Source organism: Natator depressus, chromosome 2 (genome assembly GCF_965152275.1).
Source record: "Natator depressus isolate rNatDep1 chromosome 2, rNatDep2.hap1, whole genome shotgun sequence".
In the NCBI taxonomy this organism is placed as follows: Eukaryota; Metazoa; Chordata; order Testudines; family Cheloniidae; genus Natator; species Natator depressus.
This window is the reverse complement of record NC_134235.1, coordinates 14807090-14821343: the sequence shown is the minus strand read 5'-3', so window position 1 is coordinate 14821343 and position 14254 is coordinate 14807090.

The following is a 14254-nucleotide window of genomic DNA, read 5'->3' as shown; positions in this document are numbered from 1 at the left end:
CTATTTAGTCATCTTCTGTCAATTATAAATTCCCAAAGAGGTTGGTCTCCTTTTTACCATTAGAGAAACTGAATACCCCTGGCATTTTGGCAGCTTGTAGTTAATGTGTTATGTCCTGGAGACAGACATTTGATTGAAGTGAAGTAGATTGCTTATCTGAATACTTTTTACATTATGCTCTTACAGCTCTATTTGAACGGCATGATATGTGGACAGTCTGGCCTGAATGGTCACTGACACTAAGGACCCCTTTATACCACTCTGACAGCATAAAAGGACTTAGAAGTGGGTGTAAATGTAATTTATATCCACAGGGCAGTGTAAATGGGTCTTGGTATAACGGAGAATCAGCCCTCTGTTAAGCAGTCTCCTTGCTGCCGTCAGAATCTGACTGAAGAATGCAGTAGAAACAGTACAGAACATCTCCCACTATTAAAAACTAGGAATCCTGAGGTTTAGAAAGGCACCAAGGACCAGATTCCGAAAAGGCTTTACTCAACTAAACAAATTGACATTTTGGAAGCCACAGATCAAGCACTACTTAACTCGCTTCGTCCCAGGTGCCTAAATCCCTATGGCACCAAAGTTTCTGCCTGTCAGCATTGTCAAAGCTGCATAAGCATTGATGCCATTCTCATGCCAAGAGAGCTGCTGAGAACTCTACCTCCAGCCCCAGAGGCCCTGAAGTGCCATTTTCAAACTAGGTCAGGGGGGTGAGGGGGGGCAACTAGCCGATCGTGTAAGTGTCCTATATTTATGCCAAACGCTGATACTTGGAAGACTGCAGCAGGAAGGCCAGATGCAGGCCCCAGATAGGTGTGGAGGTGTAACCCACACACCTCCTGGGTGTGGTGTTCTGTCCCATCTAGTGGCACCAAGACCACTTAGAGAGAGTTAAATGAGTCTGCTCTACAGCCTTAGCTAATAGGGCCTTGGCTTTTAGCACATGCCATAGAGGCTCCTGCACTATGCTCCAGAGATCCCCAGTTCGATCCTGCCCGCTGACCACCAGGGTCTGTTGGCATTACAGAGGGCAGCACAGCAGCCATACAAAAGGCAGCGTGGGGGCACCAGGAAGTGCTGGGTGAGCGTCAGAAAGAAATTAAGTCTGAACAAGAAATGTGGGGAGAGAGAGAGAGAGAGAGAGAGAGAGAGAAGGTTTTGAATGCTAGGGCAGGGGCTGTCCAAGCAGCTGAATTGTCTTAGGTGCCTAACCCCAGGGCAGGTTTCATAGCTGAGGATCTCATAGACTCAGAGACTTCAAGGCCAGAAGGGACCATCATGATCATCTTGTCTGACCTTCTGCACATCACAGGCCACAGAACCTCACCCACCCACTCTTGTAATGGACCCATAACCTCTGGCTGCATTAATGAGGAGTGCAGGAAAATGCCTGTCAGCCATGCACACCAGGCCAGCTGTTTAGGTGCCTAAGTTCCTTGCCCTGCCCCTCCTTGGCATCTCACTCCAGGCTAGCATAGATGGCTACCTGCTCAGCATTTCTTAGGCACTAAGCTGTCCCCAGGCACTCTATAGGGAGCGTAGGCAACATGGAATAAATTTGAGTAGGTGGTGGGCTGCCTAAGGTTTAGGCATTGTGCTGCTCAGTCGAGCAACACCTAAATCCCTCTAAAAATCTGGCCCCCAACAGCTGCTGAATGGGATGCTGATTACATCATCCATGGTCTTGCTGAGTGCTCTGGCCAGCTAAAAGCTAGTGCAACTTAAAATCTTCAAGCATATTTCTCCATGACATAACTAACGTATGCAAATATGCCCCTTCCAGTTCATGCTTTGGCTGGTAGCTCTCACCTTTAGCATTGCAATCTCCTCATCTTTAGCCTGACCTCCCTGCACATCCCCACCTCTCTGTATCCCATGAACAAAGCTTCTTCTGGTAGCTCCTACCTTGTTCCCTCCATTGGCTCCCCATCTTCTTCCCACTGAGTTCAAACCCCTTGTGGAAAATTCATCCGTGGAATGAATAAACACTTTTCTTCACTGGGCAAGGAAGGTGGGCTACTGGTTAGAGCAGAGGCTGAGCACTGAGTCTCCACTGCTTTACACTTCATGCCATCTCTTCTTCCTGAGCAACATGGAGTTTAAAACCCTCCCAGGTGGATTAATTTATTTTTAATGACAGAAGGGACTGCTTATAATTTTTTTAAAGATCATGGCATATGACACTGTTTGGATCTCCCTCTTTTTTACGTTTTCTGAACTCCAGAATGACAGAGCAGGCAATGCCTAGGGAAGCTTTTTTTTGTTGTTTTATTTTCTATGTATCTGCTTTGGTGGTAGACTTGATACAACAGCACTAATGTACTGGTGCTCTCTGTGTGGATAGCCACTGTTAGTGTGTTAATGGAAGTAGTGGTAGTGTCGGGCTCTCATTTTGTCAGGTGCTTAGCACACTTTTAAAGAACTTTTCTCCCATTGAAATCTATGGCAAAGTTATCACTGAAACTGAGAATAGCAGGATCACACTCCTTGTTGTTGTGTTTTGTCTGTATTTAATTTGAGTTCTGGTGCTGCAGTATTTTTTGAAAAGTAAACACCATTGGGGTAGGGGGAATAGTCTGAGGGGTTACAAGAGGGCAAATAAGACAGCCACAGGTTTGTCTGAGTTTTGGTGTCCTCCTGACTTGGAAAGGAAATCAAATTCAAAGCATTTCTAGTCCCAAAGCAAATTCTCCAAAGAGTGGCTTGTGGGTTGACCGCTCTCTCTGTTTTCATTGTATACTTTTTGTTCAGTGTTTATACCACTGGGGAAGCTCATTTAGCAGCTTTCTTGTGCTGGTTAGGAGCAGCTTTATATTAGTAATAATAATAGCTTCTTGACTGTCCTTAATGCTGATCTCCAATGCCCTTGCTGTGACGGTACCAGTGTAAATGGACATTCCTACTGCTGACCATAGCTGAACCAGAAACATCGCATTTGTTTACTCCCTAGACCCTGTCCCACTGAGAACTGCTCGAAGGTTGTTGAGTTTTCTTCCTATCATCCTTTGTAGAGTTGCCAGAATGTTGTATTCAAGTTTACAGAACCCTGTCAGTTCTGCACAGAGCCCATTATAAACTCACCTAAGAGACCTTTACCCTGTTTCCACCTACCACCTGTCAACTTTGACCTCAGCACAGTTTCACTATCAGTCTGATTTGTTAGTTTGCCTTCCAGGAAGAGTTTTACTGACCAGATACAGTCAGGAACTCTGTCTCATCTGAAAGATAAACAATAGCTATAATAATAATGGGGGTGGAGGGAATGGAGAAAAGAGGTCTAGGATTATGATTAGGGGAAGGCGAGTGCTCGTTATTAGATTCTGTGGCAGAGTGCTGACCAACACTTTGAAAGAGGGAAATGAGCAAGTAGTTTAGGGCAGGGCAATTCCTAAGACTGAAGAAAAAGAACTAAAAGTGATGTGATTCCTTTCTGAGAGTTGCCGAACAATTTCAGATGAGACAGAGTTCCTGACTGTATCTGGTCATTAAAACTCTCCTTCCACTTTCTGCATGAGTAGTGGTGGTGTATGTCCCATGTAATGTCCACAAGCCATTCACAGAATTACATTCTACATGCCTAAAATCCCTTCATTTGGATGTGGCAGTTCTCTCTTCTTATTCTGGAGTTATGTGTAGCATCCCTGAGACCTGTTCCATGCCTGCTGGGTTCCAACCCAGATATGATTGTGTTTTGTGTGTATATAAAGTACTTCGTAAAGAACTTTTGGATCTTTAGCAACACAAGACACTATGTCAGGGAAGGGGAGGGTACTGTATTCCTGCCCTGCTAAATGCATTTATCTAGCCCCTTTTACAGATTCACAACTTTGATCTTAGAAAGGGCCTTATTCTCCACTGCCCCTTGTGCAGTCACTTACACCTATGCAAAGGGGCTGTAAATGCTCCCATTGTGCACTATCATTTTATACCCACTTTGCTTTCTCTTTAGTCGGATGTAAATGACCACACAAGGGGCAAAGCCATGGCGAGCCAGGCTCTGTATCCTTAGCCCTTATGCTTCGAATGGTAGCTTTCTGAATGTGAACAGATGGCGCAAAGCCACAGACAGCCTGAAGCAACAGATAGGTGTGAACGGACCCATTTAATTCAGTGGTGTGTTAACTCTTATGTGTGATGTTGGTGGTATAAGGACTAGATTTTTCAAAAGGCATTTACTCACCCAATTTGTAGATGCAGTCACAGCAATGTATGCTCCATCTGGGGTACTGTAATTGCATGTGGAAGTGGCCTAGAGTTAGTGGAGGCAAATCAGCTGTGAGTTGAGGGTAGTATGTGGCCCCAACTTTGTAGCCTTGGTCCATGGGCCATAATTAAAATTGTAATTTGGCCTTCTCCACAGAGTGGGTTTGATTCCCACTGGGCTTATTCTCTTCACGGAGACAGTTACAGCTCCTTGATGTTGTGGGCCAGCCTGCAATGGCTCTGGCCTGTCCTAAGTTAGGTCAGACCAGGGGAGACCATAGGCTAGCTGAGGATTGGCAGAATGAAGCTATGCCCCATGCCTCCCCTCTGTCTGTCATGCCCCCTTACAGTGGTGGGGATCCAGCTGGCACAAGACCAGCTCATCTGTCTTTTTCCCAGCTGAAAATGCCCCTCTGCTGAGGGAATTCTCAGCTGGCCAGTCACAGCCAGAGCAGGCTAACAAATAAAAACCTAGCATGCTAAAAGTAAGGCTTTACCCCCTTTCATTATGATTACAGTCTTCTGCAATACAGCCAAGAGCAAGTCACTATGTTTCCAGAATACGTCCTTTCAAATTCATATACGAGTTTTGTAAATGTCACACAAGAACTAAGGCTGTGTCCACACTACAAGCACTGGAGATCCACTGCTGAAGCTCTCTAGTGTAGACATTGCCTGCATCGACAGAAGGGTTTTTTTCCATCACAGGAGTAAATCCACCCCCTTGAGAGGTGGTAACTAGGTGGTATATATATGCCTATATACCAGCAATGCCTATATACCAGGTCTTAGATCAGCTTAACTACATCTTTCAAGAATGCAAATGTTTCACACCTCTGAGCAGGGTGGCTAGGTCAAACTGTGTTTTAGGTGTAGACTAGGCAGAGTTTTGTGATATGACACAGCTAGCAGCAGGCACTGTTTTCATGTGAATCCCCAAACTCAAAAACAAAAGGATCATGGAGGTTGTGTTCATAAAACAAAAGGAGGTAGCAAACCAAAATGAAGCATTTCCAAAAGTTGGTTATTTCATTTCCCATCCTGCTGACATCGGCTCCCACAGAGCAAAACCAAAAGTCCAGAAAGACATATTCATTTGCCATGGAAATCTGATAATAAATAGGATTGGAGCCACACACTGCAATTGTTTGATTCGTCCTAGTAGCCAGAAAAACAACTCACCCTGCTGGGTTATTTTAAAAACAAGAGCTACTTGCTGTTATACAGTATCTAGTGATAACTGCTTTGAGCATCTATCAGCCCTGCAGAGCTTCCTTGTGGAATGAGGGACTCAGGCTGAAGTCCCTGCTCTAATGAAGAGTTAAGTATGTTATAGACGGTGAAATAGCTTCAACAGGAGAGAGTGAGTGACTCACCCTAGTGTATCTCATAGCCTGATGGTTAGAACGCTTACTGGGGAGGAGGGAAAGCTGCATTAAAATCCTTGCTCCTCCAGATTGTGCACAGGTCACAATGCCACACAGGTAATTTTGGCTCCATGGCCCAGACTGTCATGAGGGAAGGGCCAAAGGGCCAAACCTGAGTGGACAGTGGGGTAGCCAGTGCTGGTCCTCTAGGCCGCTGACATGGGGCCAGCTCCTGCACAGGGGCTCCCTTTCAGGGGTCTGCATGTCCTCACCCCACTTCCAACACCCCATGTCTCCTCTCAGGGATGGAGAGTGATATTATACCTGAGTAGACCAGGCTGGAAGGCAGGGGCTGAAGGTAGTGCTGAACTGGTGGGCCAGGTGCTGGGGCCAGCAGCTGCAGCAGGATAGCTCCACAGGGATTGGCAGAGCATACCAGCTCAAAAATTTCTGGGGGTGCCCTTCTTTGTCCCCCTCCTTGCCTGGGGCTATCTTCAGAAGCTAGGGGGCTGCCAATGGGCTATTAGCCTACAGCACCTCCAGATATTTTGGAGGGAAGTGGCTAAACCTCTTCTGGACCTTCAGGATGGGTGCAGTTCCGCCCCCCACCCCCAACTGGAGTCTTTGAAACAGAGTAGGCCACTGGGACCCCCTGAGCTTCCTCTTCACAGAAAAGTAGGTCCCAAACAAGAGAGGGAGGAGGAGCTTCTTTTGGTGGGAGGTTGTCTTGCCAGGATGGAACTAGGCCAACCAGAGGCCCAGCACTGGTGCTGGCCACCCAGCATCAGCCCCAGCACTGGGTCACCCACTGGCCCCAGCGTTGGCCCCAGTGCTGGGCCACCCACCAGCCTCAGCATCGGCCCCAGCTCTGGGCCGCCGGCCACCCCCAGCACTGGCCCCAGCACCAGGTCACCTGGCAGCCCGAGTCACCTGCTGGCCTCCGACTGGGGCTGGGTTCCCGCTGCCTTGGGGGAGAGGGCAGAGTGTGGATGTGGCCAAGGCTTGGCTTAGGTGAGACTTAGCGTCCTCGCCACCCATGACTTTAAAGTCAAGCAGTTCTTAGAGTTTGTCACAGATAGAAGAGTTCAGACTTCATTTGTAATTTTAAAAACAACCTTTTTGGTTCAGTTTTAACCTGATGTGAGGAATTCCTTTTTCTTCCTCTAGTTAGAATTAATGCCCCTTCATGCCAACAAAAGTTACTGATCTGAGAGGGAAAAGGTTAATCTATTTACAATTTTGTAAAAGACCCCCACAGCCATCTAAAACTTCACAGATGTCTCTATCCTGTGCCCAAAGCCCATTCAAACCGTCATCTCAGAAGCAGGGAGACACCTCTGCTCCTAAAGAACAGGGCTGAGACACCTAATACCTTTGAGGATCTGGGCCCAGGTGCTGATTACTTCAGCTCTACTGAAACACTTACCATTAGTACTAGAAGATATATGTATTTCTGTCTCCATCCAACAGAGGGCAGTGGTGCAGGCATACATACACTGGGCCAGAGGTGAGCAAATTACGGCCCGCGGGCCACTTACGGCCCGCAGGACCGTCCTGGCCGGCCCTTGAGCTCCCGGCCGGGGAGGCTAGCCCCCGGCCCCTCCCCCACCGCCTCAGTTCGCCATGCCACCAGCGCAGCGTGCCTGGCTCCAGCTGGGCGGCATGGCTGCCAGTCCTGGTACTCTGAGCGGCATGGCAAGGGGGCAGGGAGCAGGGGCGTTGGATAAGCGGCAGAGGGTCTTGGGGGGCAGTCAGGGGACAGGGAGCAAGGGGTGGTTGGATGGGGCGGAGGTTCTGGGGGGGGTGGTCAGAGGATGGGGAACGGGGGGGTTGGCTGGGGGTGGGGTCCCAGGGAGCCTGTCAGGGCATGGGGGTGTGGATAGGGGTTGGGGGGGCAGTCAGGGGACAGGGAGCAGGGGGAGTTGGATGGGGGTGGGGTCCTGGGGGGGCAGTTAGGGGCAGGAGGTCCTGGGAGGGGGCAGTCAGGGGACAAGGAGCAGGGGGGTTTGGATGGGTCAGAGGTTCTGAGGGGGGAAGTCAGGGGGTGGGAAGTGGGAGGGGGCGGATAGGGGTCAGGGGCCAGGCTGTTTGGGGAGGCACGGCCTTCCCTACCCAGCCCTCCATACAGTTTCAGAACCCCAATGTGGTCCTTAGGCCAAAATGTTTGCCCACCCCTGCACTAGGCAGTACATTATAGTAGTGTAACAGAGGGAGACTAATGAAGAGAGGAGACGTATTCATATACAGATATGTGAGATCTGCTACACATTATTTGGTTTATTCCCATTGAATCCCCATCTTGCAACTTGCCTGCATGATGACTTTGCTGATCCGAATCATTAAGGTTTACATTATATTTATATGAGCCTTGCATCCACAGAACTTTATATTAGCCCTGCATGAAGAGTGAATTGAATGAAGAGGTTTTCTTATCTCATTAACTATCACTTTGTAATTTTATGCCCAGAAAACATTTCAGAGCATTGCTGGATGCCCTTAAGCCAGCCATTGTTAGTCCACATTAATGTTATCCCATTCTTTCTCCGAGTAGCCTTGTGGGGACAGAAACATCGGCATCTGTTCAGACCCCAAATGATTATTTAGTACACACTTAAGAATAAAGGAGTCATTGTGACATGTCATCTGGGAATGGCACAAGTAACTCCATTGCCAGTAACTGGCAATACATACAGGGATCAAAAGGAGACTTCATCCCAATGTATCCATAGAATCATAGAATATCAGGGTTGGAAGGGACCCCAGAAGGTCATCTAGTCCAACCCCCTGCTCGAAGCAGGACCAATTCCCAGTTAAATCATCCCAGCCAGGGCTTTGTCAAGCCTGACCTTAAAAACCTCTAAGGAAGGAGATTCTACCACCTCCCTAGGTAACGCATTCCAGTGTTTCACCACCCTCTTAGTGAAAAAGTTTTTCCTAATATCCAATCTAAACCTCCCCCATTGCAACTTGAGACCATTACTCCTCGTTCTGTCATCTGCTACCATTGAGAACAGTCTAGAGCCATCCTCTTTGGAACCCCCTTTCAGGTAGTTGAAAGCAGCTATCAAATCCCCCCTCATTCTTCTCTTCTGCAGACTAAACAATCCCAGCTCCCTCAGCCTCTCCTCATAAGTCATGTGCTCTAGACCCCTAATCATTTTTGTTGCCCTTCGCTGGACTCTCTCCAATTTATCCACATCCTTCTTGTAGTGTGGGGCCCAAAACTGGACACAGTACTCCAGATGAGGCCTCACCAGTGTCGAATAGAGGGGAACGATCACATCCCTCGATCTGCTGGCTATGCCCCTACTTATACATCCCAAAATGCCATTGGCCTTCTTGGCAACAAGGGCACACTGTTGACTCATATCCAGCTTCTCGTCCACTGTCACCCCTAGGTCCTTTTCCGCAGAACTGCTGCCTAGCCATTCGGTCCCTAGTCTGTAGCGGTGCATTGGATTCTTCCATCCTAAGTGCAGGACCCTGCACTTATCCTTATTGAACCTCATCAGATTTCTTTTGGCCCAATCCTCCAATTTGTCTAGGTCCTTCTGTATCCTATCCCTCCCCTCCAGCGTATCTACCACTCCTCCCAGTTTAGTATCATCTGCAAATTTGCTGAGAGTGCAATCCACACCATCCTCCAGATCATTTATGAAGATATTGAACAAAACCGGCCCCAGGACCGACCCCTGGGGCACTCCACTTGACACCGGCTGCCAACTAGACATGGAGCCATTTATCACTACCCGTTGAGCCCGACAATCTAGCCAGCTTTCTACCCACCTTATAGTGCATTCATCTAGCCCATACTTCCTTAACTTGCTGACAAGAATACTGTGGGAGACCGTGTCAAAAGCTTTGCTAAAGTCAAGAAACAATACATCCACTGCTTTCCCTTCATCCACAGAACCAGTAATCTCATCATAAAAGGCGATTAGATTAGTCAGGCATGACCTTCCCTTGGTGAATCCATGCTGACTGTTCCTGATCACTTTCCTCTCATGTAAGTGCTTCAGGATTGATTCTTTGAGGACCTGCTCCATGATTTTTCCAGGGACTGAGGTGAGGCTGACTGGCCTGTAGTTCCCAGGATCCTCCTTCTTCCCTTTTTTAAAGATTGGCACTACATTAGCCTTTTTCCAGTCATCCGGGACTTCCCCCGTTCGCCACGAGTTTTCAAAGATAATGGCCAAGGGCTCTGCAATCACAGCCGCCAATTCCTTCAGCACTCTCGGATGTAACTCGTCCGGCCCCATGGACTTGTGCACGTCCAGCTTTTCTAAATAGTCCCTAACCACCTCTATCTCCACAGAGGGCTGGCCATCTCTTCCCCATTCTGTGATGCCCAGCGCAGCAGTCTGGGAGCTGACCTTGTTAGTGAAAACAGAGGCAAAAAAAGCATTGAGTACATTAGCTTTTTCCACATCCTCTGTCACTAGGTTGCCTCCCTCATTCAGTAAGGGGCCCACACTTTCCTTGGCTTTCTTCTTGTTGCCAACATACCTGAAGAAACCCTTCTTGTTACTCTTGACATCTCTTGCTAGCTGCAGCTCCAGGTGCGATTTGGCCCTCCTTATATCTTTCCTACATGCCCGAGCAATATTTTTATACTCTTCCCTGGTCATATGTCCAACCTTCCACTTCTTGTAAGCTTCTTTTTTATGTTTTATGTTCATTTCCACTTGAAATGAAAGGAATTTGTTTTTTTTGTTTGCTCCAACCTGTGGAAGTGAGCCTTGATTTTTTCCTTACATGGATCTTTTCCCAAAAAGTGAGTATAATGTAAACAAGCACAGAACCTCACAGACTGGGTTAAATTGTGTGTGATTGTGCTTATATATATGTATGTAATTAAGGTTGCATTGTAAATTACAGCTTGGCCAACTGATTGCATAGCCTCCCTAGTTTTTATTAGTATAAGTTCATTTATTACTGTTCTTAACTTTCCCCTCCATAGAGTAGGCGGGCAACCCCACCTCCTCTGAACCATAATGCCAAAGAGGAAGGGATTGTAACACTGAGTGGGGAGAGCTGAGTGTGGGTTACAAATACCTCTTTATGAAAAAAAAGGGGTGATTTTCTCAAACTAAGTTTAGTTAACAGAGGCACAAAATCATCCACTAAATAATGTAACATATAATCTTAATGGCTGTTAATTAAGAAAAAAAAATTAACATGCAGAAATCTAATTTACCATATGCCCTGCCTGGTAATTGAAGGGCAGGAAAAGGGTAAATGTGGATTAGATCGTAGAAATAATGATACTTGTCCCTAATAAAGTTCATTAGTGTCATCAGAACTACTTGATATATTTACAACCAGTATAGCCATCATCCCACTGCATCTGCTGAGATTTAATTATGAAAGTAGCACTGGTCTGTTAATATTGTTTTGACCTGACTTAATTTGCCATTTGTAATTTATGCAAATTTCACAAGGTGAGAGGGGATGAAAGGGAAACTTTGTTAGTGAAAAGCTCTTTGAATGCAGATTAAGTAAAGATTAGATACAGAAAATATTGCAGAGTAGTCAAGAGGAAAACCACCAAAATTGCTTGCGATTAAGAAAAAAAGTTAACTTACTTGACATCCTTGTTATAATCAATGTTTTTTATTTGTTTTTTCCCTCCTTAGTCTGGTATTTTGTTGATATCATAGCGAATGGATGTCACAGGCAATGTGACTTTACCGAACAACCATTATAAGTCTTTATGGTACCATAGAGCAGCCTTCCTAAAAGAAAAGTATCATGCTTGCAGAAATTGTTTGTATTCTATTTATACATAATTATTTTTTCCTTTTAAAAAGAAGATATTGTTTATGGAATCTGATCCTTCTTTCACTCGCAGAGTGTAAATCAGGAATGACTTCTTTAAAATCTATGTGATTACACTGGTGTAAAATTAGTATGGGAGGAGAATCAGGTGTTTGTTTTTTGCCTAGGATCATAGAGGCAATGGACCCAATTCTTCCTTCAGTTACACCAATGGGAGCAGCAGCTACCCAGTTCAGGAAGAATCAGGTCCAGTGCATCTCTGATTATTCTTTGGTGCTTTGCCCTCTTTCCGCCAGCAGTCCTAGTCTATGCTATTGAATTAGTCATTATGTCTTGATTGATTTTATTTCTTCAAACATGCATGTTTATGTGCTTTGCAATTCCTGTAAAAGAAAGATAAGAGATGTCACAAAACGTTAACCCCCAACTTTTCAAAGCAAAAAGTTACCTGTGAGATTCCCCTAAAAGGAAAAGTGCCGTGACTAGCACTGTTGACACCTTAATAAATCCTAGATGAGCATTTTCAATTTCGTCTTTCAAACTATGCCATTGTTTTATCAGTGCGTCTCACAGTTGTGACTGATACTGGCCTCTCTCACTAAAGGCTAATTCAAAGCCAACTGAGGTATTTCCATTGAATTCAATGGGCTTTGAATCAGGCCCAAGAGCTGCATGGGATCCCCGAAAGCATAGGGCTAGTTCTGATGTGCACTGTCTCTCTCATCTCAGACGTCAGCACAAAGTAACCAGATTTCACACCACTGCTGGTTGGAGAAAGGGTGTGGTTTTTTCCCCATGGAAAAATTCAATGTTTGGACAGAAATTTGAATACCGAGATATTTCATCTGCAAACCAAAATATTGCAATTTGGAAACTCTGCTTCCATGCCTCAGGGGAGTTGTAGTCTGAGTGCCTAAAGCTCCTCTTCTGTGCTCCCTGCTCAGACTACCTCTCCCATGATGCACCACAGTTCCCCTCTTGCAGACAGGAGGTGATGGGCACATTATGGAAATGTCTGGCTAGGGTGCATCCTGGGAGATGTAGTCTGGCTGGGGAGCTCAGTCCACAGAGGAGCATAAGGACATGAGGCAGAAGAATTACAACTCCCATGAGGTCTGTTGTGGTTATTGGACCTAAAAAGTTACCCAAACTCAGTTGTAAAAGGTATGTAAACGTTCATAAGATGTTACAGTAACCATGAAAAATAAGTCCATTATTTACGGTGAGGAATGTTATAACAGGCACAAGAAAACCAGACAAAAAAAGTGTAGTAGTCCAAATAACCAGGGCCAACTGATATAATTTAAGAACTACATGAGCTCATACTTTATAAACAAGAAAATGTGGGAACAAAGTTACCTATGCCAAGTTACCTTATGGAAATGGATTGAATTGGTGGACCAAATAAGGAGAATAAAAGATGCCACCCACTTTTATTCCTTTTGTGGGAGCTTAAAAACAGAACTTGATAGTGGGGGGAAGAATCAGCTTCTCCCAGTTCATCTCCCATGCCACCTTGCATCCCAGCTCATCTCGTCTCATCTTATCTTCCCTGACCCCAAGACTGAAGGCACAAACCACACTGGAAGACTTTCTTTCAAGGGGAAGGCCAGCTTTTAAGTTTAAGGAACTTTTTTTTACCTGTGAATTCTGAAAACCCCCATCATGACTTCCAGTCCTCCGGCCATCACTGGGAATACCTAATTGCCATCATGTCAGAGACACATAAGATGCTGTTTTGCCTCCCTTCCTGCTGTGTTACTTTTTGCCCTGCTATTACGTTGCTCCTATTTCTCTTGGCTTTACATCAAACCCTGAAATCAACTGCATTGCATTAGCACAGCGAGATGAGATTACCACAACCCTGCTCTGTCTAAGGGGAGAAGACCCAACCAGATGATGTCCCTGACTGGAATGTGAACCAGGGACCAAACAACAGATGCCATGGTTGACCTGCCAACCAATGCACCCATTTGTGACTGACCGGCTATCCAGTGTTCCAAAGACATCAACAAAAGCTGTATTTCCCGCCCCCTTTCATATCCTTTCTCGCCTTCACCTTGTGTCCTTCTGTTTGCTAGAAGCAGGAGAAGTGATTATGCTTTACACCTCAAGACTGAAAGGAAAATTAACCCTTTCCTTTTCATCAAAGAAAGATTGTTCTGAAAATAAGAGATTCTAATATTTTGCCTTCAAAAGGACAGACTTTAAAGGTTTTGATTGTTTGGTTTCCATAATCACTCAATTTCAGTTTCAGTTTAAATGTTTGTTTTAATTTCTTGTGTTTGATCAATAAACTTTCAATTTTAGAATGAATGCTTTTGAGTGTTTGCCAAGTAACCTAATGTTTTTGTAGGGGGAAAAACAACCACCCCTGAATTTCTCTGTCACTGTTTAATGTTCGACAGTGAAAGAGTTTATAAACACCTTGAACTCTTAGGCCTTTGAGATCCATATCAATACAACAGGTTGGAGGGTAGAATTTCCAAACTAAAATATTTCAGGTTATTTGCAGAAATATTTTAGGGTTTGGGCAGTCTGGTTTTCAACCAAAAAAGTCAAAATTTTCCATGGAAATCAGCCATTTTGCACATTTAATCAAAAACTCGGTTTTCTGTCAAACATTTTCAACATTTTTAACCAGGCCTATTTTCCACCCAAGGAACTAACCATGAGAGGACCCAGAACTGAATATCTGTGCTCATTTATGTTCTGAAGGTCACACGATTTACTCCAAAGACCACTGAAATCAATGGAAGTCTGTCTGTGGACTTCGGTAAGCTATAGAAAATGTGCTATAAAATACTATTATGAGCTGTATGCTGTGCTGTTGTAGCCGGGGTCTGTCCCAGGATATTAGCGAGATGAGGTGGAGGAGGTAATATCCTTTACTGGATCAACTT